The 23,895-nt window shown below is 40.9% G+C and overlaps 1 long non-coding RNA gene and 1 pseudogene across 1 annotated transcript in view; one reads left to right on the forward strand and one right to left on the reverse strand.

Annotated features, from left to right (window-relative positions):
* Positions 1-23,895, forward strand: part of LOC136176597 (uncharacterized) — a 165,973-nt gene that overhangs the window by 42,392 nt on the left and 99,686 nt on the right. The window lies entirely within an intron of this gene.
* Positions 207-3,180, reverse strand: LOC136176853 (small ribosomal subunit protein eS12 pseudogene; annotated as a pseudogene).

Raw genomic sequence — 23,895 nt, forward strand, 5'->3', positions numbered from 1 at the left:
TCAGGTTCTTTTCCCAGTTTATAGTTAGATTTTTTGTTTGTTTGTTTTGCTATTGAGTTTTAGGAGCTCCTTATATATGTTTCAGGTATTAACCTTTTATCAGATATATGGTTTGTAAATATTTTTTTCCTATTTCCTGTGTCCCTACACTGCCCTTTGTTTTTGTTGATTTTTTTCTTTTGCTGCACAGAACCTTGCTCATTTATTTATTTTAAACAAGAGCCAAGTTTTAAATTTGTCCACTTCTTGCATTTGAAGTACTTCTTGATGACATCCTTGGCCTGAAAAATCTTTGCCATAGTCCTTAACCACTACACAGTTGCAACCAACCACTTTCAGGGTTTTCCCTTTCCATGAATTTTACAGAGGCCTACCCACTTCCCTAGTTTCTTTTCTTTCTTTTTTTTTTTAAATTGGAGTATAGTTGATTTACAATGTTGTTAGTCTCAGGTGTATAGCAAAGTGAATCAGTTACACATATACATATATCCACTCTTTTTTAAAAGAGTCTTTTCCTGTATAGGCCATTAAGAATGTTGGGTAGACTTCCTTGTGCTACACAGGAGATTCCTAATGATCTGTCTCATATATACAGTGTGTGTATGTCCACCCCAGTCTTCCTGTTCATCTCTCCCCCGCTTAGCCCCTGGTAACCGTGTTTGCTTTCTACACCTCTGACTCTACTTCTGTTTTGTAAATAGGTTCATTTATACCCTTTTAAAAACTGTTTATTTATTCAACTGTGCTGGGCATTTGAGATCTTTAGCTGTGGCACATGAGATCATCAGTCTTCATTGCGACATGCAAATTAGGTGACTTTCAAAGATTTGGTTGTGGCCTGTGGGATCTTTTAGTTGTGGCGTGCAAACTCTTAGTTGCAGCCCTGGGGATCTAGTTCCCTGACCAGGGATCAGACTTGGGCCCCTGCTTTGGGAGCGTGGTCTTAGCTAGTTGGCCACCAGGAAAGCCCCTGTACCCTTTTAAACATTTCTACATATAAGCAATATCATATGATTATTTGTCTTTTTCTGTCTGACTTACTTCACTCAGTATGACAATCTCGAGGTCTATCCATGTTGCTACACATGGTGTTACTTTGTTCTTTTTAATTACTGAGTCATATTCCATTGTCTATATGTACCGTATCTTCTTTATCCATTCCTCTGTTGATGGACATTTAGATTACTTCCAAGTCCTGGCTATTGTAAATAGTGCTGCAATGAACACTGGGGTGCATGTATCTTTTCAAATTATGATCTTCTCCTGGTATATGCCTAGGATTGGGGTTGCTGTGATATATGCTAATTCTAGCTTTAGTTTTTTTTTTTTAAAGAAACTTCCATATTGTTCCCCATAGTGTGAGTACCAATTTACTTTCCCACCAACAGTGTACACCCTCTTCAGCATTTATTGTTATAGACTTTTTGATGATGGCCTTTCTGACATGTATCGGTTGATACCTCACTGTAGTTTTGATGTGCAATTCTCTAATAATCAGTGATGTTGAGCATCTTTTCATGTGCTGTTTAGCCATCCATATGTCTTCTTTGCAGAAATGTCTATTTCGATCTTCTACCCATTTTTCAATCGGGTTTTTTTTTTTTTTTAATACTGAGCTGCATGAACTATTTGTATATTTTGGAGATTAATACCTTGTCAATTGCTTCCTTTGCAATTATTTTCTCTCATTCTGAGGGTTGTTTTTTTGTTTTGTTTGTGGTTTCCTTTGCTGTACAAAGCTTTTAAGTTTAATTAAATCCTGTTTGTTTATTTTTGCTTTTATTTCCATTACTCTAGGAGGTGGATCATAAAATATCTTATTGTGATATATGTCAAAGAGTAGTCTTCCTATGTTTTCTTCCAACAGTCGTATAGTGTCGGTCTTACATTTAGGTTTTTAATCCATTTTTAGCTTATTTTTGTGTATGGTGTTAGGGAATGTTCTAATTTCATTCATTTACATGTTGCTGCCCAGTTTTCCCAGGACACTAATTGAAGAGACTGTCTTTTCTCCATTGTATATATTCTTGCCTCCTTTGTCATAGATTAGGTGACCATAGGTAGGTTTATCTCTGGACTGTCTATACTATTCCACTGATCTATATTTCTGTTTTTGTGTCAGTACCATATTGTTTTGTAGTATGGTCTAAAGTCAGGGAGCCTGACTCCACCAGCTCCATTTTTCTTTCTCAAGATTACTTTGGCTATTTGGGGTCTTTTGTATTTCCATACAAGTCATAAAGTTTTTTTTGTTCTAATTCTATGGCTGCATTAAATCTGTAGATTGCTTTGGGTAGTATAGTCATTTTCAAAATATTTATTCTTTCAATCCAAGAACATGGTATATCTCCCCATCTGTGTCATCTTTGGTTTCTTTCATCAGTATCTTATAGTTTTCTGAGGTCTTTGGCCTCCTCAGCTAAGTTTATTCCTAGGTATTTTATTCCTTTTGTTGTGATGGTCAATGGGTTGTTAATTTCTCTTTCTGACCTTTAGTTGTTAGTGTGTAGGAATACAAGAGATTTCTGTATTAATTTTGTATCCTGCAACTTTACCAGATTCATTGATGAGCTCTAATAGTTTTATGGTAGCATCTTTAGAATTTTCTATGTATAGTATCATGTCCTCTGCAAACAGTGACAGTTTTACTTCTTCATTTCCAGTTTAGATTCCTTTTATTTCTTTTTCTTCTCTGATTGCCATGGCTAGGGCTTCCAAAACTATGTTGAATAATAGTGGTGAGAGTGGATATTATTGTCTTATTCTTGATCTTAGAGGAAATGCTTTCAGTTTTTTTATCACTGAGAATGATGTTTGCTGTGGGTTTCTTTATATGGACTTTATTATGTTGATGTAGGTTCCCTCTATGTCCACTATATGGGGATTTTTTTTTTTTTTTGCCATAAATGGGTATTGAATACTGTCAAAACCTTTTTATGCATCTATTTGCCTAGTTTCTTGTTGTCATCAATCTTCATTAGGGCCTCAATGAACTTGACATATGTAGGTTCATCACAGTTGGATGCAAGCACTCAAAGATGGGCATGGCACTGGTCTAATGCTTTGCAACTTTGCAAAATCCATGTGCTAGGGCATTGTGATGAGAGTGGTCTTCAACGCTTCTTGCAAAACAATATTAATGTCTGTTACCCCTCCAGCACCAGTTCCTTCCTTGGCCATGATGGTGGGTAATGAGTGGAGCTGAATCTTGAATGTACCCCAGGCTCCATCTCTGAGCTACTCAGAGGTGGCAGGAAAAGAGCCTCCAGAAGTTTTTTAGTTTGATGTACTCCCACTTTGTTTATTTTTTAAGGTACTTATTTGTTTATTGGCTATGCTGGGTCGTCATTGCTGTGTGCAAGCTTTCTCTAGTTGCAGCAAGCAGGGGCCATTCTCCATTGTGGTGCTCAGGCTTCTCATTGTGGTGGTTTCTCTTGTTATGGAACATGGGCTCTAGGTGCTCAGGCTTCAGTAGTTGTGGCACTTGAGCCCTAGAGCACTCAGGCTTCAGTAGTTGCGGCATGCAGGCTCAGTAGTTGCTGCTTGTGGTCGTCAGAGTGCGGGCTCATGGAGTTGTGGTTCATGGACTTATTTGTTACATGGCATGTGGGATCTTCCTGGAGTTTGGACTGAACCCATGTACCCTGCATTGGCAGGGGGATCCTCAACCACTGAACCACCAGGGAAGTCCCCACTTGTTTATTTTTCGCTTTGTTTTCATATACACAAAAATATCATTGCCAAGACCAATGCAGAGGAGATTTTCTTCTGTGTTTTCTTCTAGGAGTTTTATGGGTTTAGGTCTTACATTTGAATCTTTAATTAGAATTAATTTTTGTGGGTGGTGTGACATAGGGTCCAGTATCATTTTTGTACATGTGACTATTCAGTTTTTTCAACACCATTTATTGAAAAGACTATCCTTTCCTCATTTTGTGTTCTGGGTTCCCTTTCAAAGATTGGCTGACTGTATATGTGTAGGTATATTTCTGGACTCTATATTCTATTGCATTGGTCTATGTTTCTGTTTTCATGCCTGTACTATACTGTTTTGATTACTATAGCCTAGTAATATAGTTTGAAAGCAGGAAGCATGATGGCTCCAGCTTTGTTTTTCTTCCTCAGAATTATTCTATTTGGGGTCTTTTGTGTTTCTATGTGCACTTTAGGATTTTTTTATATTTCTGTGAACAATGCAGTTGGAATTTTGGTAGGGACTGCATTGAATTTGTAGATCACTTTGGGTAGTTATGGACATTTTAGCAATATTAACATGTCAGTCCAAGAACACAGGGTATCTTTCCATTTGTGTCTTCTCCAATTTCTTTCATCCATGTCTTATAGTTTTCAATGTATAGGTCTTTCACTTCCTTCGTTAAATTTATTCCTAGGTATTTTATTGTTTTTGATGCTATTGTAAGTGGGATTGTTTCTTAATTTTTTCCAGATATTTTGTTGGTAGTGTGTATAGAAACACAACTGATTTTTTTATGTTGATTTTGTATTTTGCAACTTTACTGAATTTGTTTACTAGTTCTAAGAGGTTTTTGGTGGAGTCTTTGGGGTTTTATATACATACATAAATTTTCTTGCCTAATTGCTCTCCCTAAGACTTCCAATACTAAGTTGAATAGAAGTGGTGATAATAAGCACCTGTCTTTTGTTCCTAATGTTACAGGAAAAGTTTTCAACTTTTCACATTTGAGTATTATGTTAGCTGAAGGCTTGTCATATATGGCTTTTATTATGTTGAGGTACATTCCTTCTATACCCACTTTATTGAGAGTCTTTTTTAAAAATCATTAATGGGTGTTGAATCTTGTCACATGTTTTTTCTGTGTCTATTGAGTTGATTGTATGATTTTTATTCTTCAAGTTGTTAATGTGGTGTATCATACTGATTGATTTGTGGATGTTGAACCATCTTTGTATCTCTGAAATAAATCCCACTTGATAGTGATGTATGACCCTTCTAATCTGCTATTGAATTTGGTTCTAGCATTTTGTTGAGAATTTTAAAATCTCTGTTCATCAGGGATATTGACCTGTACTTTTATTTTCTTGTAGTGGCTTCATCTGGCTTTGTTATCAGGGTAGTGCTGGTCTCATAAAATGAGTGAGGGAATGTTCCCTCCTCTTCATTTTTTTTTGGAAGAGTTTGTGAAGGATGATGCTAATTCTTCTTTAAATATTTGGTAGAAAAAATATTTGGTCGTATTCATTAATGAAGCCATCTGGTGTTGGGTTTTCCTTTGTTAGGATATTTTCATTATTGATTGAATCTCCTTACTTGTTATGGATCTATTTAGATTTTCTATTTATTCTTGAGTCAGTTTTGATAGTTTATATGTTTATGGAATTTATCCATTTCATGTAGGTTACCCAGTTCATTGATGTACAATTGTTCATAGTATCCTCTAATAACATTTTTTATGTTTATAAAATTAATAGTAATGCCCCCAGTTTCATTTCTGATTTTAATAATTTGAATTATTTTAAAAACTTCAATTATTTAAAAATTCTTTCTTTTTTCCTTAGTCTAACTTCAAATGTGTCATTTTTGTTGATCTTTTCAAAGAACCACCATTTGGTTTTGTTGATTTTTCTCTATTTTTTTAATTCTCTATTTCATTTGTTTCTGCTTTACTATTAGTTCCTTCTTTCTGATATTTTGGGTTTTGTTTTACTGACTTCTTCTAGTTTCTTTAAGTGAATAATTAGGTTATTGATTTGAAATGTTTTTAAATATAGGCATTCATAGTTATAAATTTCCCTTTTAACATTGCCTTCATTGACTCTCAAAAGTTTTAGTTTATTATGTTTTTCTTTTTATTTGTCTCAAAGTATTTTCTAAGTTGCCTTGTGATTTCTTGTTTGACTCATTATTTGAGCGTATTGTTCAGTTTCCATATATTTGTGAATTTTCCACTTTTCCTTTTGTTACAGATTTATAGTTTTATTCTACTGTGATCAGAAAAGATACTCTGAATGATTTCAGTCTTAACATTTTGTTAAGATTTGTTTTATGGCCTATCATATGGTTTATCCCGGAGAATGTTCCATGTGAACTTCAGAAGAAATTGTATTCTCCTGTTTTTGGTGTGTATAAATGTTAGGTCTAATTTATTTATAGTATTGTTCAAGTTCTCTGTTTCCTTACTGATCTCCTGTTTAGTTATCCATTATTAAAAGTGAGGTATTAAATTCTACAGCAATTATTGTAGAACTGTCAACTGTCCCCTACAATTCTGTTAGTTTTTTGCTTTATATGTTATGTGGCTTGACTGTTAGTTGTTTATAACTGTTATATCTTTCTGTACCAAACATTTTATCAAAATATAGTCTTTTTAAATTTCTTATAGCCTTTTTTTTTTTTTTTTTTTTTTTACAAAAGTCTGTTTTGTCTGACAGTAATAGAGCCACTGTAGCTCTCTTTTGGTCACTGGTTTCATGGGGTATTTTTCCATCCTTTTACTTTATTTATTAAAATATTTATTATTTATTTGGCTGTGCTGGGTCTTAGTTGCAACATGTTCAACTTCATTGTGGCATGCAGGATCTTTAGTTGTGGCATGCAGAATCTTTAGTTGTAGCATTTGGAGTCTTTTTCTTTTTAGTTACCACATGTGAACTCTTAGTTGCAGCATGTGGGATCTAGTTCCCTGACCAAGGATCAAACCCAGGTCCCCTACACTGGGAGACCAGAATCTTAGCCACTGGACCACCAGGGGAATCCATCCTTTTACTTTAAAGCTCTGTATTTGCATCTCAAGTTAGTCTCTTATAGATAGCATATAGATGGATCATGCTTTTATTTTATTTTTGCTTTTATTTTTTCAATCCATTCTGATAATCTCTGCCTTTTATTTATTTACTTACATACGTTTATACATTTTGTTTATTTTTGGCTGTGCTGGGTCTTCATTACTGCATGCAGCTTTCTCTAGTTGTGGAGAGTGGGGTCTACTGTCTGCTTGTGGTGCTAGGGCTTCTCATTGCCATGGCTTCTCTTGCCGCAGAGCACAGGCACACATGCCTGTGCAGTTGTAGGGCACATGTGCCTCAGTAGTTGTAGTGAGTGAGTTAAGTAGTTGCGGCTTGCAAGCTCTAGAGTGTGGGCTCATTAGTTGTGCCACATGGCATGTCAGATCTTCCTGGACCAGGGGCTGAACCAGTGTCTCTTGCATTGCAAGAAAAATTCTTAACCACTGGACCACCAGGGAGGCCCCACATTTTATTTATTTATTTTTATTGGTGCATTATTTTTAGTGGTGTATTACACTGCTGTGTCAGTTTCTGCTATACTGCGAATTAGTCATATGTATACATTTATCCCCTCTTTTTTTGGATCTTTTTCCTGTTTGGGTCAACCATTTAGAGCACTGAGTGGAGTCCCCTGTGCTATACAATAGATTCCCATTAGTTAGCTATTTTATACAAAGTAGTGTATATATGTCAACCCCAATCTCCCAGTTCATCCCATCTCCCCTTTCCCCCTTGGTATATGTTTGTTCTCTATGTCTGTGTCTCTAGTTCTGCTTTGCAAATAAGATTATCTATACCATTTTTGTAGATTCCACATATATGTGTTAATGTACAATATTTGCCTTTCTCTTCCTGACTTATTTTACTCTGTATGACAGTCTCTAGGTCTATGCATGTTGCTGCAAATTGCACAATTTCATTCCTTTTGATGACTAATATCCCACTGTATATATGTACCATATCTTCTTTATCCATTCCTTGGTTGATGAACATTTAGGTTACTTTCATGTCTGAGCTGTTTTAAGTAGTGCTGCAGTGAATATTGGAGTGCAGGAATCTTTTTCTTTCCTTGACTCTGTCAGGTCTTAGTTGTGACATGTGGGATCTAGTTTGCTGACCAGGGATTGAACCTTGGCCCTCTGCCTTGGGAGCATGGAGTCTTAGCCACTGGACCATTAGCGAAGTCCCTGCTTGTATCTTTTTGAATTATGGTTTTCTCTGGGCCCCAAAGTGGAATTCTGAGTCATATGGTAGTTCTATTTTTAGTTTTTTAGGGCTTTCCATGTGGCACTAGTGGTAAAGAATCTGCCTGCATACGGGACACAGCTTTAGTCCCTGAGTTGGGAGGATGCCCTAGGAAAGGGCATGACAACCCACCCCACTATTTTTGTCCAGAGAGAGGAGAGAGCATATAATATCTATATACTATCTGCAATCTCCATAGACAGAGGAGCCTGGCAGGCTATAGTCCACAGTGTCACAAAGAGTCGGACATGACCAAAGAGACTTAGCGTGCAAGCACACATGCTGTTCTCCATAGTGGCTGTATCAATTTACATTCCCACCAGCAGTATAAGAGGGTACACTTTTTTCCACACCTTCTCTACAATTTATTGTTTATAGATTTTTTTTTTATAATGGCCATTCTGACCAGTGTGAGGTGATACCTCATTGTAGTTTTGATAACTTCTACCTTTTAATTTGGAGAAGGCAATGGCAACGGACTCCGGTACTCTGGCCTGGAGAATCCCATGGAAGGAGGAGCCTGGTAGGTTGCAGTCCATGGGGTCGCTGAGAGTTGGACACAACTGAGAAACTTCACTTTCACTTTTCACTTTCATGCACTGCAGAAGGAAATGGCAACCCACTCCAGTGTTCTTGCCTGGAGTATCCCAGGGATGGGGGAGCCTGGTGGGCTGCCGTCTATGGGGTTGCACAGAGTTGGACATGACTGAAGCGACCTAGCAGCAGCAGCAGCAGCAACCTTTTAATTAGAGAGTTGAACTCATTTTTTTCACTTTTTTTCCAGTTTTATTGAGATATAATTGACATATAGTACAGCATAAGTTTAAGGTATACAGCATAAATATTTGACATATATATCATGAAATGATTATCACAAATCATCTCATATAGGTACAAAATAAAAGTTTTTCTTTGTGATGAGAGCTCTTAGGTTTACTGTCTTAACAACTTTCATATATAACATATAGTAATGTTATTTGTATTAATTATATTGTATATCACATCCCTAGTACTTGTAACTGGATGTTTGTACCTTTTGACTCCCTTCAATCCAGTCCTCCCTGCCCTACCCCACACCTCAGTTCTGTTCAGTTCAGTCGCTCAGTTGTGTCCGACTCTTTGCGACCCCATGAATCACAGCGCGCCAGGCCTCCCTGTCCATCACCAACTCCTGGAGTTTATCCAAACTCATGTTCATCGAGTCGGTGATGCCATCTAGCCATCTCATCCTCTGTCGTCCTCTTCTCCTCCTGCCCTCAATCCCTCCCAGCATCAGGGTATTTTCCAAGGAGTCAACTCTTTGTATGAGGTGGCCAAAGTACTGGAGTTTCAGCTTCAGCATCAGTCTTTCCCATGAACACCCAGGACTGATCTCCTTTAGGATGGACTGGTTGAATCTCCTTGCAGTCCAAGGGACTCTCAAGAGTCTTCTCCAACACCGCAGTTCAAAAACATCAATTCTTCGGTGCTCAGCTTTCTTTATAATTCAACTCTCACATCCATACAAGACCACTGGAAAAACCATAGCCTTGACTAGATGAACCTTTGTTGGCAAAGTAACGTCCCTGCTTTTTAATATGCTATCTAGGTTGGTCATAACTTTCCTTCTAAGGAGTAAGCATCTTTTAATTTCATGGCTGCAATCACCATCTGCAGTGTTTTTGGAGCCCCCCAAAATAAAGTCTGATACTGCTTCCACTGTTTCCCCATCTATTTGCCATGAAGTGATGGGACCGGATGCCATGATCTTAGTTTTCTGAATGTTGAGCTTTAAGCCAACTTTTTCCACTCTCCTCGTTCACTTTCATCAAGAGACTTTTTAGTTCCTCTTCACTTTCTGCCATAAGGGTGGTGTCATCTGCATATCTGAGGTTATTGATATTTCTCCTGGCAATCTTGATTCCAGCTTGTGCTTCTTCCAGCCCAGCGTTTCTCATGATGTACTCTGCATATAAGTTAAATAAGCAGGGTGACAATATACAGCCTTGACGTACTCCTTTTCCTATTTGGAACCAGTCTGTTTTTCCATGTCCAGTTCTAACTGTTGCTTCCTGACCTGCAGGTAACTACAAATCCAGTCTATTTTTCTATAAATTTGTTTTTGAAGTATAATTGACCTGCAACACTGTTAGTTCCTGGTGTAGGAACTATTTCTGTACAGTTCAAAATGATCACCACAATAAGTCTAGTTAGCTTCTGTCACCATATGAAATGCTATATACTTATTGACTATATTGACTCTGTACATTTCATACTGATGACTCATGTAGTTAGCTTGGAGTTTATAATTAACATCTTAAGCTTATAATAATCTAGTTTGAATACTACCAACTTTGTTTCAGTAGTACAAACAAATAGTACTCTGTTCCTGTACATCTTCATTCTATCTCCTTTATATTACTACTGTCACAGATTATATCCCTATATATTGTGTACCCATTAACATAGATTTATAATTATTATTTTATGCCTTTTAAATCACATAGAAAAAAGAGGAGTTATAAACCAAGGATATAATATACTATCATTTATATTTGCCTATGTTGTTAACGGCTTTAGCTGTCCATTTTGACTTTTCCAAAAATTGTTTGCCAAGTGCAGTCTTTGATGTGTGTGGTCCCTGAAATTTCTGTTTTCTAATCTCTGTGGTCAGCCAACGTCCTGACAAAGATTTATCTCTCCCTCTCTCACAGAAGAGTTAAGTCCCCTTAAATATTCTGATATATGCTACTGTGGAAGCTGCTGCAGTTCAAGAGGGCTGAAACCAAGGCAGGCAATTACACCTATCTCTCAGGGAACCCCTAGACCAACCAAAATATAAAACCCCAATTTTTGGAGGACAGAATTCTCTGCCACCAACCAGCCACTACAGGAATGTGGGCTGCCATCCCCTAGCATTGACTAGTAGCTAGTTCATGTAGGATCTCTTCTGAAAGATCAACATCCTTGGCCTTTATTAAGCACTCCTCTCAATATTATGTGTCCAGTTAGGTTCCAGAGTTCTGAAATAAGGGATTCCAATTGCTTTTTTTCAGCCCAATGGTTGCTTCAGTGGAGGGACTAACCCTAGAGTTTTCTACTCTGACATTTTGCATGCTGTCACTCTTGTAGTTGAATTTCTAACATTTAAAATCTTGAATCCATTTGGAATTTATATTGGGATATAGTGTGTGAGGATTATTAGGCCATAACTTAGAATCTATGTTTAAAACCAGTGTAGAATCTCGAGTTGTGATCACCAGGTTAGGACTAGAAAATTCATCTGGTTCCCAGGGTGCTAAACCCAGCATGCCCCTCAACCCCAGGCTTACCCCAGCTTTATGGAAATAGAGGACCACAGGGAGGACAGGACTGGGAGGGGTGCAGTCAGGACAGTGCAGGCCAGGCACAAGGTAATGACAGAAAGATTGTGCCCGTAATAGGGGTGATGCTATTGGGAAAGGATGGGATGCGGAGGGGATGGGATCAGAGATGGAGATGTTGTTGGGATGGGGGCCCCAGAAGAGAGGGGCTGAAATCTGAGTAAATTAGTAGAGAGATACTTGAGATCTCGGGTCGGAGGTTACAACAGGCTGAGATCTTAAGCAGGGCAGGGAGTGTCCCAGCTGGCAAGAAGCTGGCATTCCTGGAACAGGACTGGGCAAAAACAAGGAGATAAGATTTCTTGGGTTTTTTATCTGGTCTTATGGCAAATCCTGGCATGAGAAAGCTTCTAATTCTCATCTCTAAAATCTCCCCTTTCACAGCTGCCCTACCTTTTGTGGAAGTGTCTAAGTAAATAGTGAACTGCCCATCTCTAAAGAGTTCCCAGAGAGGTGGAATAGCATGGTCCTGGGGGGACATGGAGCTTATACCAGAGGCATATCATGTTAGATTGTTTACACTGTTTCCAAACTTGTCTGCACTTCGAAATCATGTGAAGAGCTTAATAAATATATAGAATTAGAGGCACCACCCCAGACCATCTTAAACAGAATCTCAGAACAGAGCCAAAGGATCTGTGTTTTTATCAAGCTGTCCAAGCACTTTCAAGAATTTGGTGGGGTGGGGCTGGGAGAGTAAATAGTGAACTCATCCCAAACTCCAGATGGGCACAGAGCCACGGAAAGGGAACAAAGGTCGTCTGGGGGGAAGAGGAAGCTGAGGTGATATACCCCTAATCTTCTTGAGGGGGGACCTTCTGCCCTGGCACAGCTTGTGGAAAGAGGGAGAACATGAATGGGGAGAGATGGGGACTGTGCAGTCTCCTCTCCTAACATCCCAGGTTCCCTGTCTCTCCCAGGACATCCTGCCCCATTCCCCTTGTTTATGCCATCATGGGGCCTCTTGTGTGTTAGATGGTGTCCGCAGCCTCCTTGGGTCCCATCCTCAATTGTCTTTCCCTCAATTTGGGAAACTTCCGAGGATCTGCCGTAAGTTCCTACCTCTCAACTTGTGGCTGTAGGGGTAGACCAGCCTCAGGGAGATGCTCCATACTGGAGGTACTGAGACTTCCTTACTTGCTACTGTGGCTCAGAATCTAAGTTAGGGGCTGTAAAGGAAGGGAAGGAAAGAGTGGGGATTTTGCCGGAGGTATTAATAGATACCTGGCTGGACCTAACCAGGTTGGGAAAGAACTGCTCTCAGAGCAGGAAGGTGAGAGAAAATTGCTGCCCTACCCTGGGAGGCAGATGTCTGACTGAATGGGTGGAGGTGGGAGCCTGGAAGGAAGTGGGGCCCAGGTACAGATGCAGTCCCCAGGAATGGGCCTGCAGTGGTGAGAGGAGTCGTTATCCTTATCCTTCTCTGGGGTCTCAGGTCTGTACCCAGCCATTCCTGGGCCCTCAGATGCTGGCCTGGACTCATCTCACAGTCCCACCTGAACCCTAAGCTTGGTGTAGGAGTCTGGAACTTGCAGCCCTGAAGCAACCCCTCTCTTGGTCCTGCAGCCAGCCTGGGTGTAGACATTAAGGAAGGGGACACAGAGACTCGAATGGCTGCACATATATGACATGTGAGTAGCCACCTAAGTGTTCCAGTCTGTTGGGTGAAGATTTGGGCTTGGTGAGCTCTTGAGGGAGCCTAGGTGGTATTGGACAGTCTCTGCGGTGGCTGAGGTACAGAGGTGTGTTACACCAGAGGTCCTGTCCTGAGGGTGAGGGAGAGGGAGGTGCATGTGACTCCCTGTAGCCTTACTTGCTGATGAGCACAGAGTGAACACACTCTGTCACCAGATTGAGACCCTGGAGGAGAGGCAGAAGGTGTGCCATCCACCCCTACTTGCCCCAGTGTCGGCAGACTGCCACTTCTTTAGGACAGGCACCTGGGCCAGGCTCTGGGGTAGCGGTAGTGGTCCTAGGTGCGGGTGGTGCAGGAGTCTGGAAACCCCCACGTTGGGAAGAGCCCGCATTCCCTTCAGCCCCAGGCCTGTTCATTCCTGCTTGACAGGGGTTCCAGGGCAACAGATGCTCCCAGCTTGGCAGCCAGGGGGGGTATGGCAGGAATTTTAGCTCAGAAGCCAAGCTAGTCCCGGAACAGGGCTTGGGGTGAGCTGGGCCCCTGAGGGCTCATACACCTAACAAGGGTCAAAGGACCTGGGTGCACTGGTGCTCCTGGGCTCCCAGCTGATCACTGAGGCCTCCAGGGACAGGCTGCCCTGATGACTTTGCAGATGTTACTGAGGGAACTGTGGGGTCCCTGGACTGCAGATGACCCTTTCCTTCATCAGTGTGTGATGTTCGTGTGCTCAGTGTAGTTGCAGACATTACCCTATGTGTGGCTGCCTAGGGTCAGGGTCAGAGTTCAGACTACACTTTGAATATGACATAATGGTTACAGATTGGAAGTAGATAGTGGTCAGCGTAGGACTGGAATAATGGTGATTGTAAAGTAGGATTTGGAATTTTGTTTATGGTTCCTATTGATAGAGCTAGTGTATCTTGGATTAGGATTGTGTTAGAGTGGGGGTAGGGTACTGTTTGAGTTTAAAATTGGGATCAAATGGGACAAGGAGATAAGTTTTGTGTTGGGGGTGAGTTTTAAGCTTCTAAGATGGTCTGAAGAGGGACTTAAGCTTATGTATATTGTGTGATATTGATCTGGTTTAGATGAGAGATTTTGGATGTTTTCTGGCCCTCTGCCTTTGAGAGTTATAAATGGCTGTGATTCCTGAAGCTGCAATCAGACTGGAGGGTAGTAGGGATCTAGCTCCTGGGGAGAGGGAATATCTCAGTTTTCTCTCGTAAACTTACCTGATCATGTAAACATTTTTGGGATAATACCCACCAGCATTACCCTTCTAAGGTATAGTGTTCTGAGGGTCCTGCTTGAAAGACTGTGGTTTTAGATTGTTTGTGATTGGGGTTAGATTTGAGGTTAGGGTTAAGGTTAGGGGCATGGACTACAGTTACTGTTAAAAGTTTAGGGCAGTGTCATGTGGTCACATCCTGAGTCGAGGGCTTTTTCCCGAGGAATCAGGAATGGGTTCTTCACAGTTCCCTGAGGCAGGTTTTGACAGATAAGTCTGGCTGGTAGACTCTTCCTTTAGATTCTGTTTCTGCTGCATCAGAGACTGAGTGAGGGTCAGGGCCCTGCAGCAAACTGGGGACACTTCTTGGGGTTGGAGGGGGTGTGTAGTTAGTGAAGGATGGGACTGCTGGAGAGGACAGGGGACTCACTTGCTGACTGTGATATTTTTTTTAAAGCACACAGCCAAGTTATTAAGGGCAGGGATGTGCACGTAGATGCAAGACTGTCTTTATTAAAGGACAGGCAATGGGACAGAAATTCCAAACTGGAGTTTAGAGGCGGATGAACAGGCCTGGGCTGAGGTGGCCTAAGAGGTTTTATGGAGGAGAAAGACTTTGCAGGCTGGATTTGGAATGCACTTGTGTTTGTGGATTTGGAATGCATTTGTGTTTGTGGCTTGCAGGATGGGGGCTGTGTCTGTTCAATGTGTGTGGTGCCAGAGTCTGTGGATATGTCTGATCCTGGGTGTCCATGAGTCTCTGGAGGTGTGTTTTCTGAATGGCTACTCCGAGTTAGTTTCTGAGTGGCATCATTGAAATTATGTCCTCTTGTATCTGTAACCGTGTGTCTTTGACTGCATGTGAGACTCTGCTCTGGCTTCTCACTTTCCCTTCCCCTCTCCTCTGATGCACCCCAGCTGCCAGTGCTGTTTACCGCAAGAGATGGTTTCCTTTCCCTTCCCGCTGTCTGGATTCCCATGTGTCCGGCTGCTTGCCCAGAGCCCTGCCCCTGGGGCCTCAGTGTGGGGCTTGACCTTGGGAATGATACACTCTGGAAAGCCCCCAATATGCTCTCTGCCTGGCTGTGGACCCAGAGATGTTCCAGTGGAGGAGGGGGACAGGGCGGGAAAGGGGGGCGGTTGGCAGCAGGCACCCCTCCTTCTGAAAACAGAGATCGCCTTCTGGCCCCTTCTCAGGCCCCCTCTCTGCTCTCTGTGCTCCCATCAGAGCGAGAACGCAGGGTCCTGGCCCCACTGTGCCTGTGCCTGGGAAGGGACAGTCCTCTCCAAGCCCCGTTAGGCACAGGTCCTCTGCCCCCCTGCACCTTGCGTGCCTGCACCGTTCTCACTCCTCATGTCCCCTCCTGCACGCGGGGCTGTCCTCCCTGCTTTCCTGTCCCTGCAGTGGACTCTGTGCTTCCTTCTCCGACAGCCCAGGCCTCTGCCCTGAAGCAGGTGGAGCAACAGGCGTGGCTGACAGGGGAAGAGCAGAGGCTCAGCCCCCGTCGCATGGCACAGGAAGAAGCATCTCCAGTGGAGTTTACTCCTGTGCCCACCCTGTTTGTTGAGGTGGTACAGAAGGGAAGCAGCCACGGTCCCTGTTTGCTGAGACTCTGTATTTTATAGAAGTGATTCTGTGGAGAAGCCATCCCCCCACTGCAGGAAGTCAGTTGCCTGAAATCCTCTCTCTAGAATTCTTTTTTTTTTTTTAAATATAAATTTATTTGTTTAAATTAGAGGCTAATTACTTTACAATATTGTAGTGGTTTTTGCCATACATTGACATGAATCAGCCATGGATTTACATGTGTTCCCCATCCTGAACCCCCCTCCCACCTCCCTCCGCATCCCATCCCTCTGGGTCATCCCAGTGCACCAGCCCCGAGCACTTGTCTCATGCATTGAACCTGGACTGGCGATTCATTTCACATATGGTAATAAACATGGTTCAATGCCATTCTCCCAAAGCATTCCACCCTCACCCTCTCCCACAGAGTCCAAAAGACTGTTCTATACATCTGTGGCTCTTTGGCTGTCTCGCATATAGGGTTATTGTTACCATATTTCTAAATTCCATATATATGCATTAGTATACTGTATTGGTGTTTTTCTTTCTGGCTTACTTCACTCTGTATAATAGGCTCCAGTTTCATCCACCTCATTAGAACTGATTCAAATGTATTCTTTTCAATGGCTGAGTAATATTCCATTGTGTATATGTACCAGAGCTTTTTTATCCATGTGTCTGCTGATGGACATCTAGGTTGCTTCCATGTCCTGGTTATTATAAACAGTGCTGCGATGAACATTGTGGTACATGTGTCTCTTTCAGATCTGGTTTCCTCAGTGTGTATGCCCAGCAGTGGGACTGCTGGGTCATATGGCAGTTCTATTTCCAGTTTTTTAAGGAATCTCCACACTGTTCTCCATAGTGGCTGTACTAGTTTGCATTCCCACCAGCAGTGTAAGAGTGTTCCCTTTTCTCCACACCCTCTCCAGCATTTATTGCTTATAGACTTTTTGATAGCAGCCATTCTGACTGGCGTGAAGTGGTACCGCATTGTAGTTTTGATTTGCATTTCTCTGATAATGAGTGATGCTGAGCATCTTTTCATGTGTTTGTTAGCCATCTGTTTGTCTTCTTTGGAGAAATGCCTGTTTTGTTCTTTGGCCCATTTTTTGATTGGGTCATTTATTTTTCTGGAATTGAGCTTCGGGGGTTGCTTGTATATTTTTCAGACTAATTCTTTTTCAGTTGCTTTGTTTGCTATTATTTTCTCCCATTCTGAAGGCTGTCTTTTCACCTTGCTTATAGTTTCCTTTGTTGTGCAAAAGCTTTTACGTTTAATTAGGTCCCATTTGTTTATTTTTGCTTTTATTTCCAATACTCTGGGAGGTGGGTCATAGAGGATCCTGCTGTGACTTATGTTGGAGAGTGTTTTGCCTATGTTATCCTCTAGGAGTTTTATAGTTTCTGGTCTTATGTTTAGATCTTTAATCCATTTTGAGTTTATTTTTGTGTATGGTGTTAGAAAGTGTTCTAGTTTCATTCTTTTACAAGTGGATGACCAGTTTTCCCAGCACCACTTGTTAGAGAGTTTGTCTTTTCTGCATCGTATATTCTTGCCTCCTTTGTCGAAGATAAGGTGTCCAAAGGTGCATGGATTTATCTCTGAGCTTTCTGTTTTGTTCCATTGATCTATATTTCTGTCTTTGTGCCAGTACCATATTGTCTTGATGACTGTAGCTTTGTAGTAGAGCCTGAAGTCAGGCAGGTTGATTCCTCCAGTTCCATTCTTCTTTCTCAAGATTACTTTGGCTATTTGAGATTTTTTTGTATTTCCATACAAATTGTGAAATTATTTGTTCTAGTTCTGTGAAAAATACCGTTGGTAGCTTGATAGGGATTGCACTGAATCTATAGATTGCTTTGGGTAGTATACTCATGAGTATACTCACGATTCTTCCGATCCATGAACATGGCATATTTCTCCATCTATTTGTGTCCTCTTTGATTTCTTTCATCAGTGTTTTATATTTTTCTATATGTAGGTCTTTTGTTTCTTTAGGTAGATATATTCCTAAGTATTTTACTCTTTTCGTTGCAATGGTGAATGGGCTTCTTTCCTTAATTTCTCCTTCTGTTTTCTCATTGTTAGCATATAGGAATGCAAGGGATTTCTGTGTGTTAATTTTATATCTTGCAACTTTACTATATTCATTGATTAGCTCTAGTAATTTTCTGGTGGAATCTTTAGGGTTTTCTATGTAGAGGATCATGTCATCTGCAATCAATGAGAGTTTTACTTCTTTTTCAATCTGGATTCCTTTTCTTTATCTGCTCTGATTGCTGTGGCCAAAACCTCCAAAACTATGTTGAATAGTAGTGGTGAGAGTGGGCACCCCTGTCTTATTCCTGACTTTAGGGGAAATGCTTTCAATTTTTCACCATTGAGGGTAATGTTTGCTGTGGGTTTGTCGTATATAGCTTTTATTATGTTGAGGTATGTTCCTTCTATTTCTGCTTTCTGGAGAGTTTTAATCGTAAATGGGCATTGAATTTTGTCAAAGGCTTTCTCTGCATATATTGAGATAATCATATGGTTTTTATCTTTCAATTTGTTCATGTGGTGTATTATGTTGATTGATTTGCAGACATTGAAGAATGTCTGGGATAAATCCCAGACATTCGCATCCCTGGGATAAATCCCACTTGGTCATGATGTATGATCTTTTTAATACGTTGTTGGATTTTGTTTGCTAGAATTTTATTAAGGATTTTTGCACCTATGTTCATCAGTGATATTGGCCTGTAGTTTTCTTTTTTTGTGGCATCTTTGTCTGGTTTTGGTATTAGGGTGATGGTGGCCTCATAGAATGAGTTTGGAATTTTACTTTCCTCTGCAATTTTCTGGAAGAGTTTGAGTAGGATAGGTGTTAGCTCTTCTCTAAATTTTTGGTAGAATTCAGCTGTGAAGCTGTCTGGTCCTGGGCTTTTGTTTGCTGGAAGATTTCTGATTACAGTTTCAATTTCCGTGCTTGTGATGGGTCTGTTAAGATTTTCTATTTCTTCCTGGTTCAGTTTTGAACGGTTGTACTTTTCTAAGAATTTGTCCATTTCTTCCAAGTTGTCAATTTTACTGGCATATAGTTGCTGATAGTAGTCTTTTATGATCCTTTGTATTTCAGTGTTGTCTGTTGTGATCTCTCCATTTTCATTTCTAATTTTGTTGATTTGATTATTCTCCCTTTGTTTCTTGATGAGTCTGGCTAATGGTTTGTCAATTTTATTTATCTTCTCAAAGAACCAGCTTTTGGCTTTGTTGATTTTTGCTATGGTCTCTCTTGTTTCTTTTGCATTTATTTCTGCCCTAATTTTTAAGATTTCTTTCCTTCTACTAACCCTGATGTTCTTCATTTCTTCCTTTTCTAATTGTGCTAGGTGTAGAGTTAGGTTATTTATTTGACTTTTTTCTTGTTTCTTGAGGTAAGCCTGTAATGCTATGAACCTTTCCCTTAGCACTGCTTTTACAGTGTCCCATATGTTTTGGGTTGTTGTGTTTTCATTTTCATTTATTTTGATTTCTTTTTTGATTTCTTCTGTGATTTGTCGATTACTCAACAGCATGTTGTTCAGCCTACATATGTTGGAATTTTTAATAGTTTTTCTCCTGTAATTGACATCAAATCTTACTGCATTGTGTTCAGAAAAGATGCTTGGAATGATTTCAATTTTTTTGAATTTACCAAGGCTAGATTTATGGCCCAGGATGTGATCTATCCTGGAGATTGTTCCGTGTGCACTTGAGAAGAAGATGAAATTCATTGTTTTGGGGTGAAACGTCCTATAGATATCAGTTAGGTCTAACTGGTCTATTGCATCATTTAAAGTTTGTGTTTCCTTGTTAATTTTCTGTTTAGTTGATCTATCCATAGGTGTGAGTGGGGTACTAAAGTCTCCCCCTATTATCGTGTTATTGTTAATTTCCCCTTTCATACTTGTTAGCATTTGCCTTACATATTGCGGTGCTCCTATGTTGGGTGCATATATATTTATAATTGTTATATCTTCTTGGATTGATCCTTTGATCATTGTGTAGTGTCCTTCTTTGTCTCTTTTCACAGCCCTTATTTTAAAGTCTATTTTATCTGATTTAAGTATTGCTACTCCTGCTTTCTTTTGGTCTCTATTTGCGTGGAATATCTTTTTCCAGCCCTTCACTTTCAGTCTGTATGTGTCCCTTGTTTTGAGGTGGGTCTCTTGTATACAACATATATAGGGGTCATGTTTTTGTATCCATTCAGCCAGTCTTTTTTTGGTTGGGGCATTCAACCCATTTACATTTAAGGTAATTATAGATAAATATGATCCTGTTGCCATTTACTTTGTTGTTTTGGGTTCAAGTTTACACACCATTTCTGTGTTTCCTGTCTAGAGAAGATCCTTTAGCATTTGTTGGGGAGCTGGTTTGGTGGTGCTGAATTCTCTCAGCTTTTGCTTGTAAAGCTTTTGAATTCTCCTTCATATCTGAATGAGATCCTTGCTGGGTACAGTAATGGGCTATAGATTTTTCTCTTTCATCACTTTAAGTATGTCCTGCCATTCCCTTCTGGCCTGAAGAGTTTCTATTGAAAGATCAGCTGTTATGCTGTCTCTAGAATTCTGAAAGGCTCTCTGCAGAGACCAGGCTAAGGGCTCCATATCAGGACCATGTGGTACCTCAGAGCATAGAGGCAAACTCCGAAGTTCCCAAGCAAGCATCACTGTATTCCTAGCATCTGCCAGCAGTTCTGGAGTCTGTGCTCTGCCATGAGGGTTTTCTGATTTTAACTCTTGAGCCAAGGATGGTGGGGCTTGTGCTAGGGTTATAGGATGGGATGAGTGAGGCTTCATCCCACTATACCATCCTGCATGAATCCTAGGCTCTGAGCCTGTCTTCTCTCAGCTCTTGGTTTTGCTGAGAAATTGAGAATCCTGCAGGTCTTGGTTCCAGCTCATCTCTCTGCCCCTAGCCCTTTGTTGCAGGACTTGGTCAGCACTATGAATTCATGCTTTTCTAGGGCCAGTAGCCTGTGGCGGACCACAGGAGGGGCCCATTTCACTGAAGCTAGGATGTGTGCACACTAACCTCATCTTCCACTTGACCTCCCTCTCCTCTCCTGTGTGGCTCTCTTCTCAACTCCCAGCAGGCGGAGAGGATGTGCCTGCCACAGGACCTCCTCTGATCTTTGGGGAGGCTTCCGGGAAACAATGGCAGGTGTGACAAGGCCCAGGCCTTGTGCCTCCTCCCCTTGAGGGCACAGTGTCACCATTCAGAGGGACACTCATGCTTCTTCCCGTCCTGACTTTTCTGCATCCTGCTAGCAGGACACGTTGTGCTACATGCTGGGTCCTCACAGAGGAAGAGTCCTGCCTCCACCTCCTGGTTTGATGTATGTTGAACCATCCTGGATTTCCTTAGGTGTCAGTGAGGCAGGGGCACCCCACAGACCCCCACACCATATCACGAGGAAGCTGCAGCACTTCCTGTCCTTACTGCAGCTTTTGGCTCCTCTGTGGTAGGTCAGAAGGTGAGAATGCAGAAGTGTCACCTTGTGAGAGAAACGAGGCATCCAAAACAGAGGTCCCTCCCATCCACTCAGGGCAGCCTCTTTGTCTTTCTGCTTCCCAGTTCTCTCTTCCCACCACAGACATCCCTGGTCTCTTCCTGGACACTAGGATGCCACACCTGCCCTTTTTCTCAGTCTCAAGCCCCAGCTTCTTTATGTTCTGTGCATCTGAAGCTTTCTCCCCCTATTTTCCAAGAACATTTGCTTCACACATGTGATCACCAACCACATGTTTGCCCACCTGGGCTCACATTCTGCTACTGACTTCTTAGGCCCTAAAAGAAACCACCTGCCCTGGTAACTTCCAGAGTTTTGGCTTGTCTTTATCAGTCCCTCCCAGTTCGTCATTCACCTCTTTAGGTATTTGCCCGATTTTCTTAATTGTAGGGAAACTGTTCTCATGATACACAAAGTCACCCATTACTGTCACTTTCTCTGTACTTACCACCAGCAAGCTGTCTGTGATTTAAGCCAAGGCCAACCCTTCAACCTGGGGACTCACTTCTGTTACTTCTGCACCATGACATTGCTCCAGCAACTCCCCCTTTCTCTCCTGCATCATTAAGTTATTTCCCTTGACTGGATCTTTTCCATCAACATCCAACATGCTATTGAATATATCTCCTACCTTAAAAAAACCCTCTTGATGCTATTTCCTCGTTTTTTTGCAACTCTGTGGAACGAACCTCTCTAAAGCAGTTGATTACACCTGTTATCACCAATTGCTCTCTCTCAAATCCACTCGTTATGCCTTTACTTCAGTCTCTCACCTTAGTTTATTTTTCTCAAGGCCACAAATGATCTCTGTTATTAAATCTAATGATAAACTGTGAGTCCTCATTTTACTTGGCAGATTGGCAACATTCATGCAGTTGACCACTTTCCCTTGAAATACTTATCTCTCTTGGCTTCTAGTACTCTCCTGGTTTTCCTTCTACCTCACTGGCTATTACTTTTCAGTCTTTGCTCATTCGTTCCTACTTTTCACCTCAATTTTTTTAATTTGTTTTTAAACATGTGTGATCAATATCAGTAACCTCAAATATGCAGATGACACCACCCTTATGGCAGAAAGTGAAGAGGAACTAAAGAGCCTCTTGATGAAAGTGAAAGAGGAGAGTGAAAAAGTTGGCTTAAAGCTCAACATTCAGAAAACGAAGATCATGACATCCGGTCCCATCACTTCATGGGAAATAGATGGGGAAACAGTGGAAATTGGCTGACTTTATTTTTTGGGGCTCCAAAATCACTGCAGATGGTGATTGCAGCCATGAAATTAAAAGACGCTTGCTCCTTGGAAAGAAAGTTATGATCAACCTAGGTAACATATTAAAAAGCTGAGACATTTTTGTCAACAAATGTCCGTCTAGTCAAGGCTATGGTTTTTCCAGTAGTCATGTATGGATGTGAGAGTTGGACTATAAAGAAAGCTGAGCACTTAAGAATTGATGCTTTTGAACTGTGGTGTTGGAGGAGACTCTTGAGAGTCCCTTGGACTGCAAGGAGATCCACCCAGTCCATCCTAAAGGAGATCAGTCCTGGGTGTTCACTGGAAGGACTGATGTTGAAGCTGAAACTCCAATATTTTGGTCACCTGATGCGAAGAGCTGACTCATTTGAAAAGACCCTGATGCTGGGAAAGATTGAGGGCAGGAGGAGAAGGGGATGACAATGGATGACATGGTTGGATGGCATCACCGACTCAATGGACATGAGTTTGGGTGAACTCTGGGAGTTGGTGATGGACAGGGAGGCCTGGCGTGCTGCGGTTCATGGGGTCGCAAAGAGTTGGACATGACTGAGTGACTGAACTGAACTGAACTGATCATTAGGAACATATCTGGAGCTTTGGAGAAAAAATAATATGCACCTGGATTTTAAAAAGTGATTATAGGTTTTTCTATTAAATGGTAGCTTTGGTGATACAGAATTCTATTATTTTTCTGTTGACTAGTCATGATACAATGGTATTATGTGAGTAATACTTACATAATCAAAATAGTAAAAGATGTTTATCAGTTTTCACAATCAATAGCCAGATAAAAAGTAATAGATAATTACAATTGCAAGTCATAATGGGAACATGATTAACTTAACAATATAAAATAATTACCTATAATTTGGGGAGTCAAGCAGAGTGATGTGGTGAGTGGAAGTGCATACATGCACATGTTTTCATCTGCCCAGCCAGTCTATATCTTTTGGTTGGTGCATTAATCCATTTATATTTAAGGTAATTATCGATATGTATGATACTATTACCATTTTCTTAATAGTTTTGGGTTTGTTTTCTGTAGGTCTTTTCTTTTATGTTTTCTGCCTAGGGAAGTTTTTTTAGCATTTGTTGTACAGCTGTTTTGATGGTGCCGAATTCTCTTAACTTTTGCTTGTCTGGAAAGCTTTTGATTTCTCCATCAAATCTGAATGAGAGTCTTGCTAGGTAGAGTATTTTTGGTTGTAGGTTCTTCCCTTTCATCACTTTAAATATATCATACCTTTCCCTTCTGGCTTTGTAGGGTTTTTGTTGAGAAATCAGTTGATAACCTGAT

This window comes from Muntiacus reevesi, chromosome 10 (assembly GCF_963930625.1).
Source record: "Muntiacus reevesi chromosome 10, mMunRee1.1, whole genome shotgun sequence".
NCBI classification, from domain to species: domain Eukaryota; kingdom Metazoa; phylum Chordata; class Mammalia; order Artiodactyla; family Cervidae; genus Muntiacus; species Muntiacus reevesi.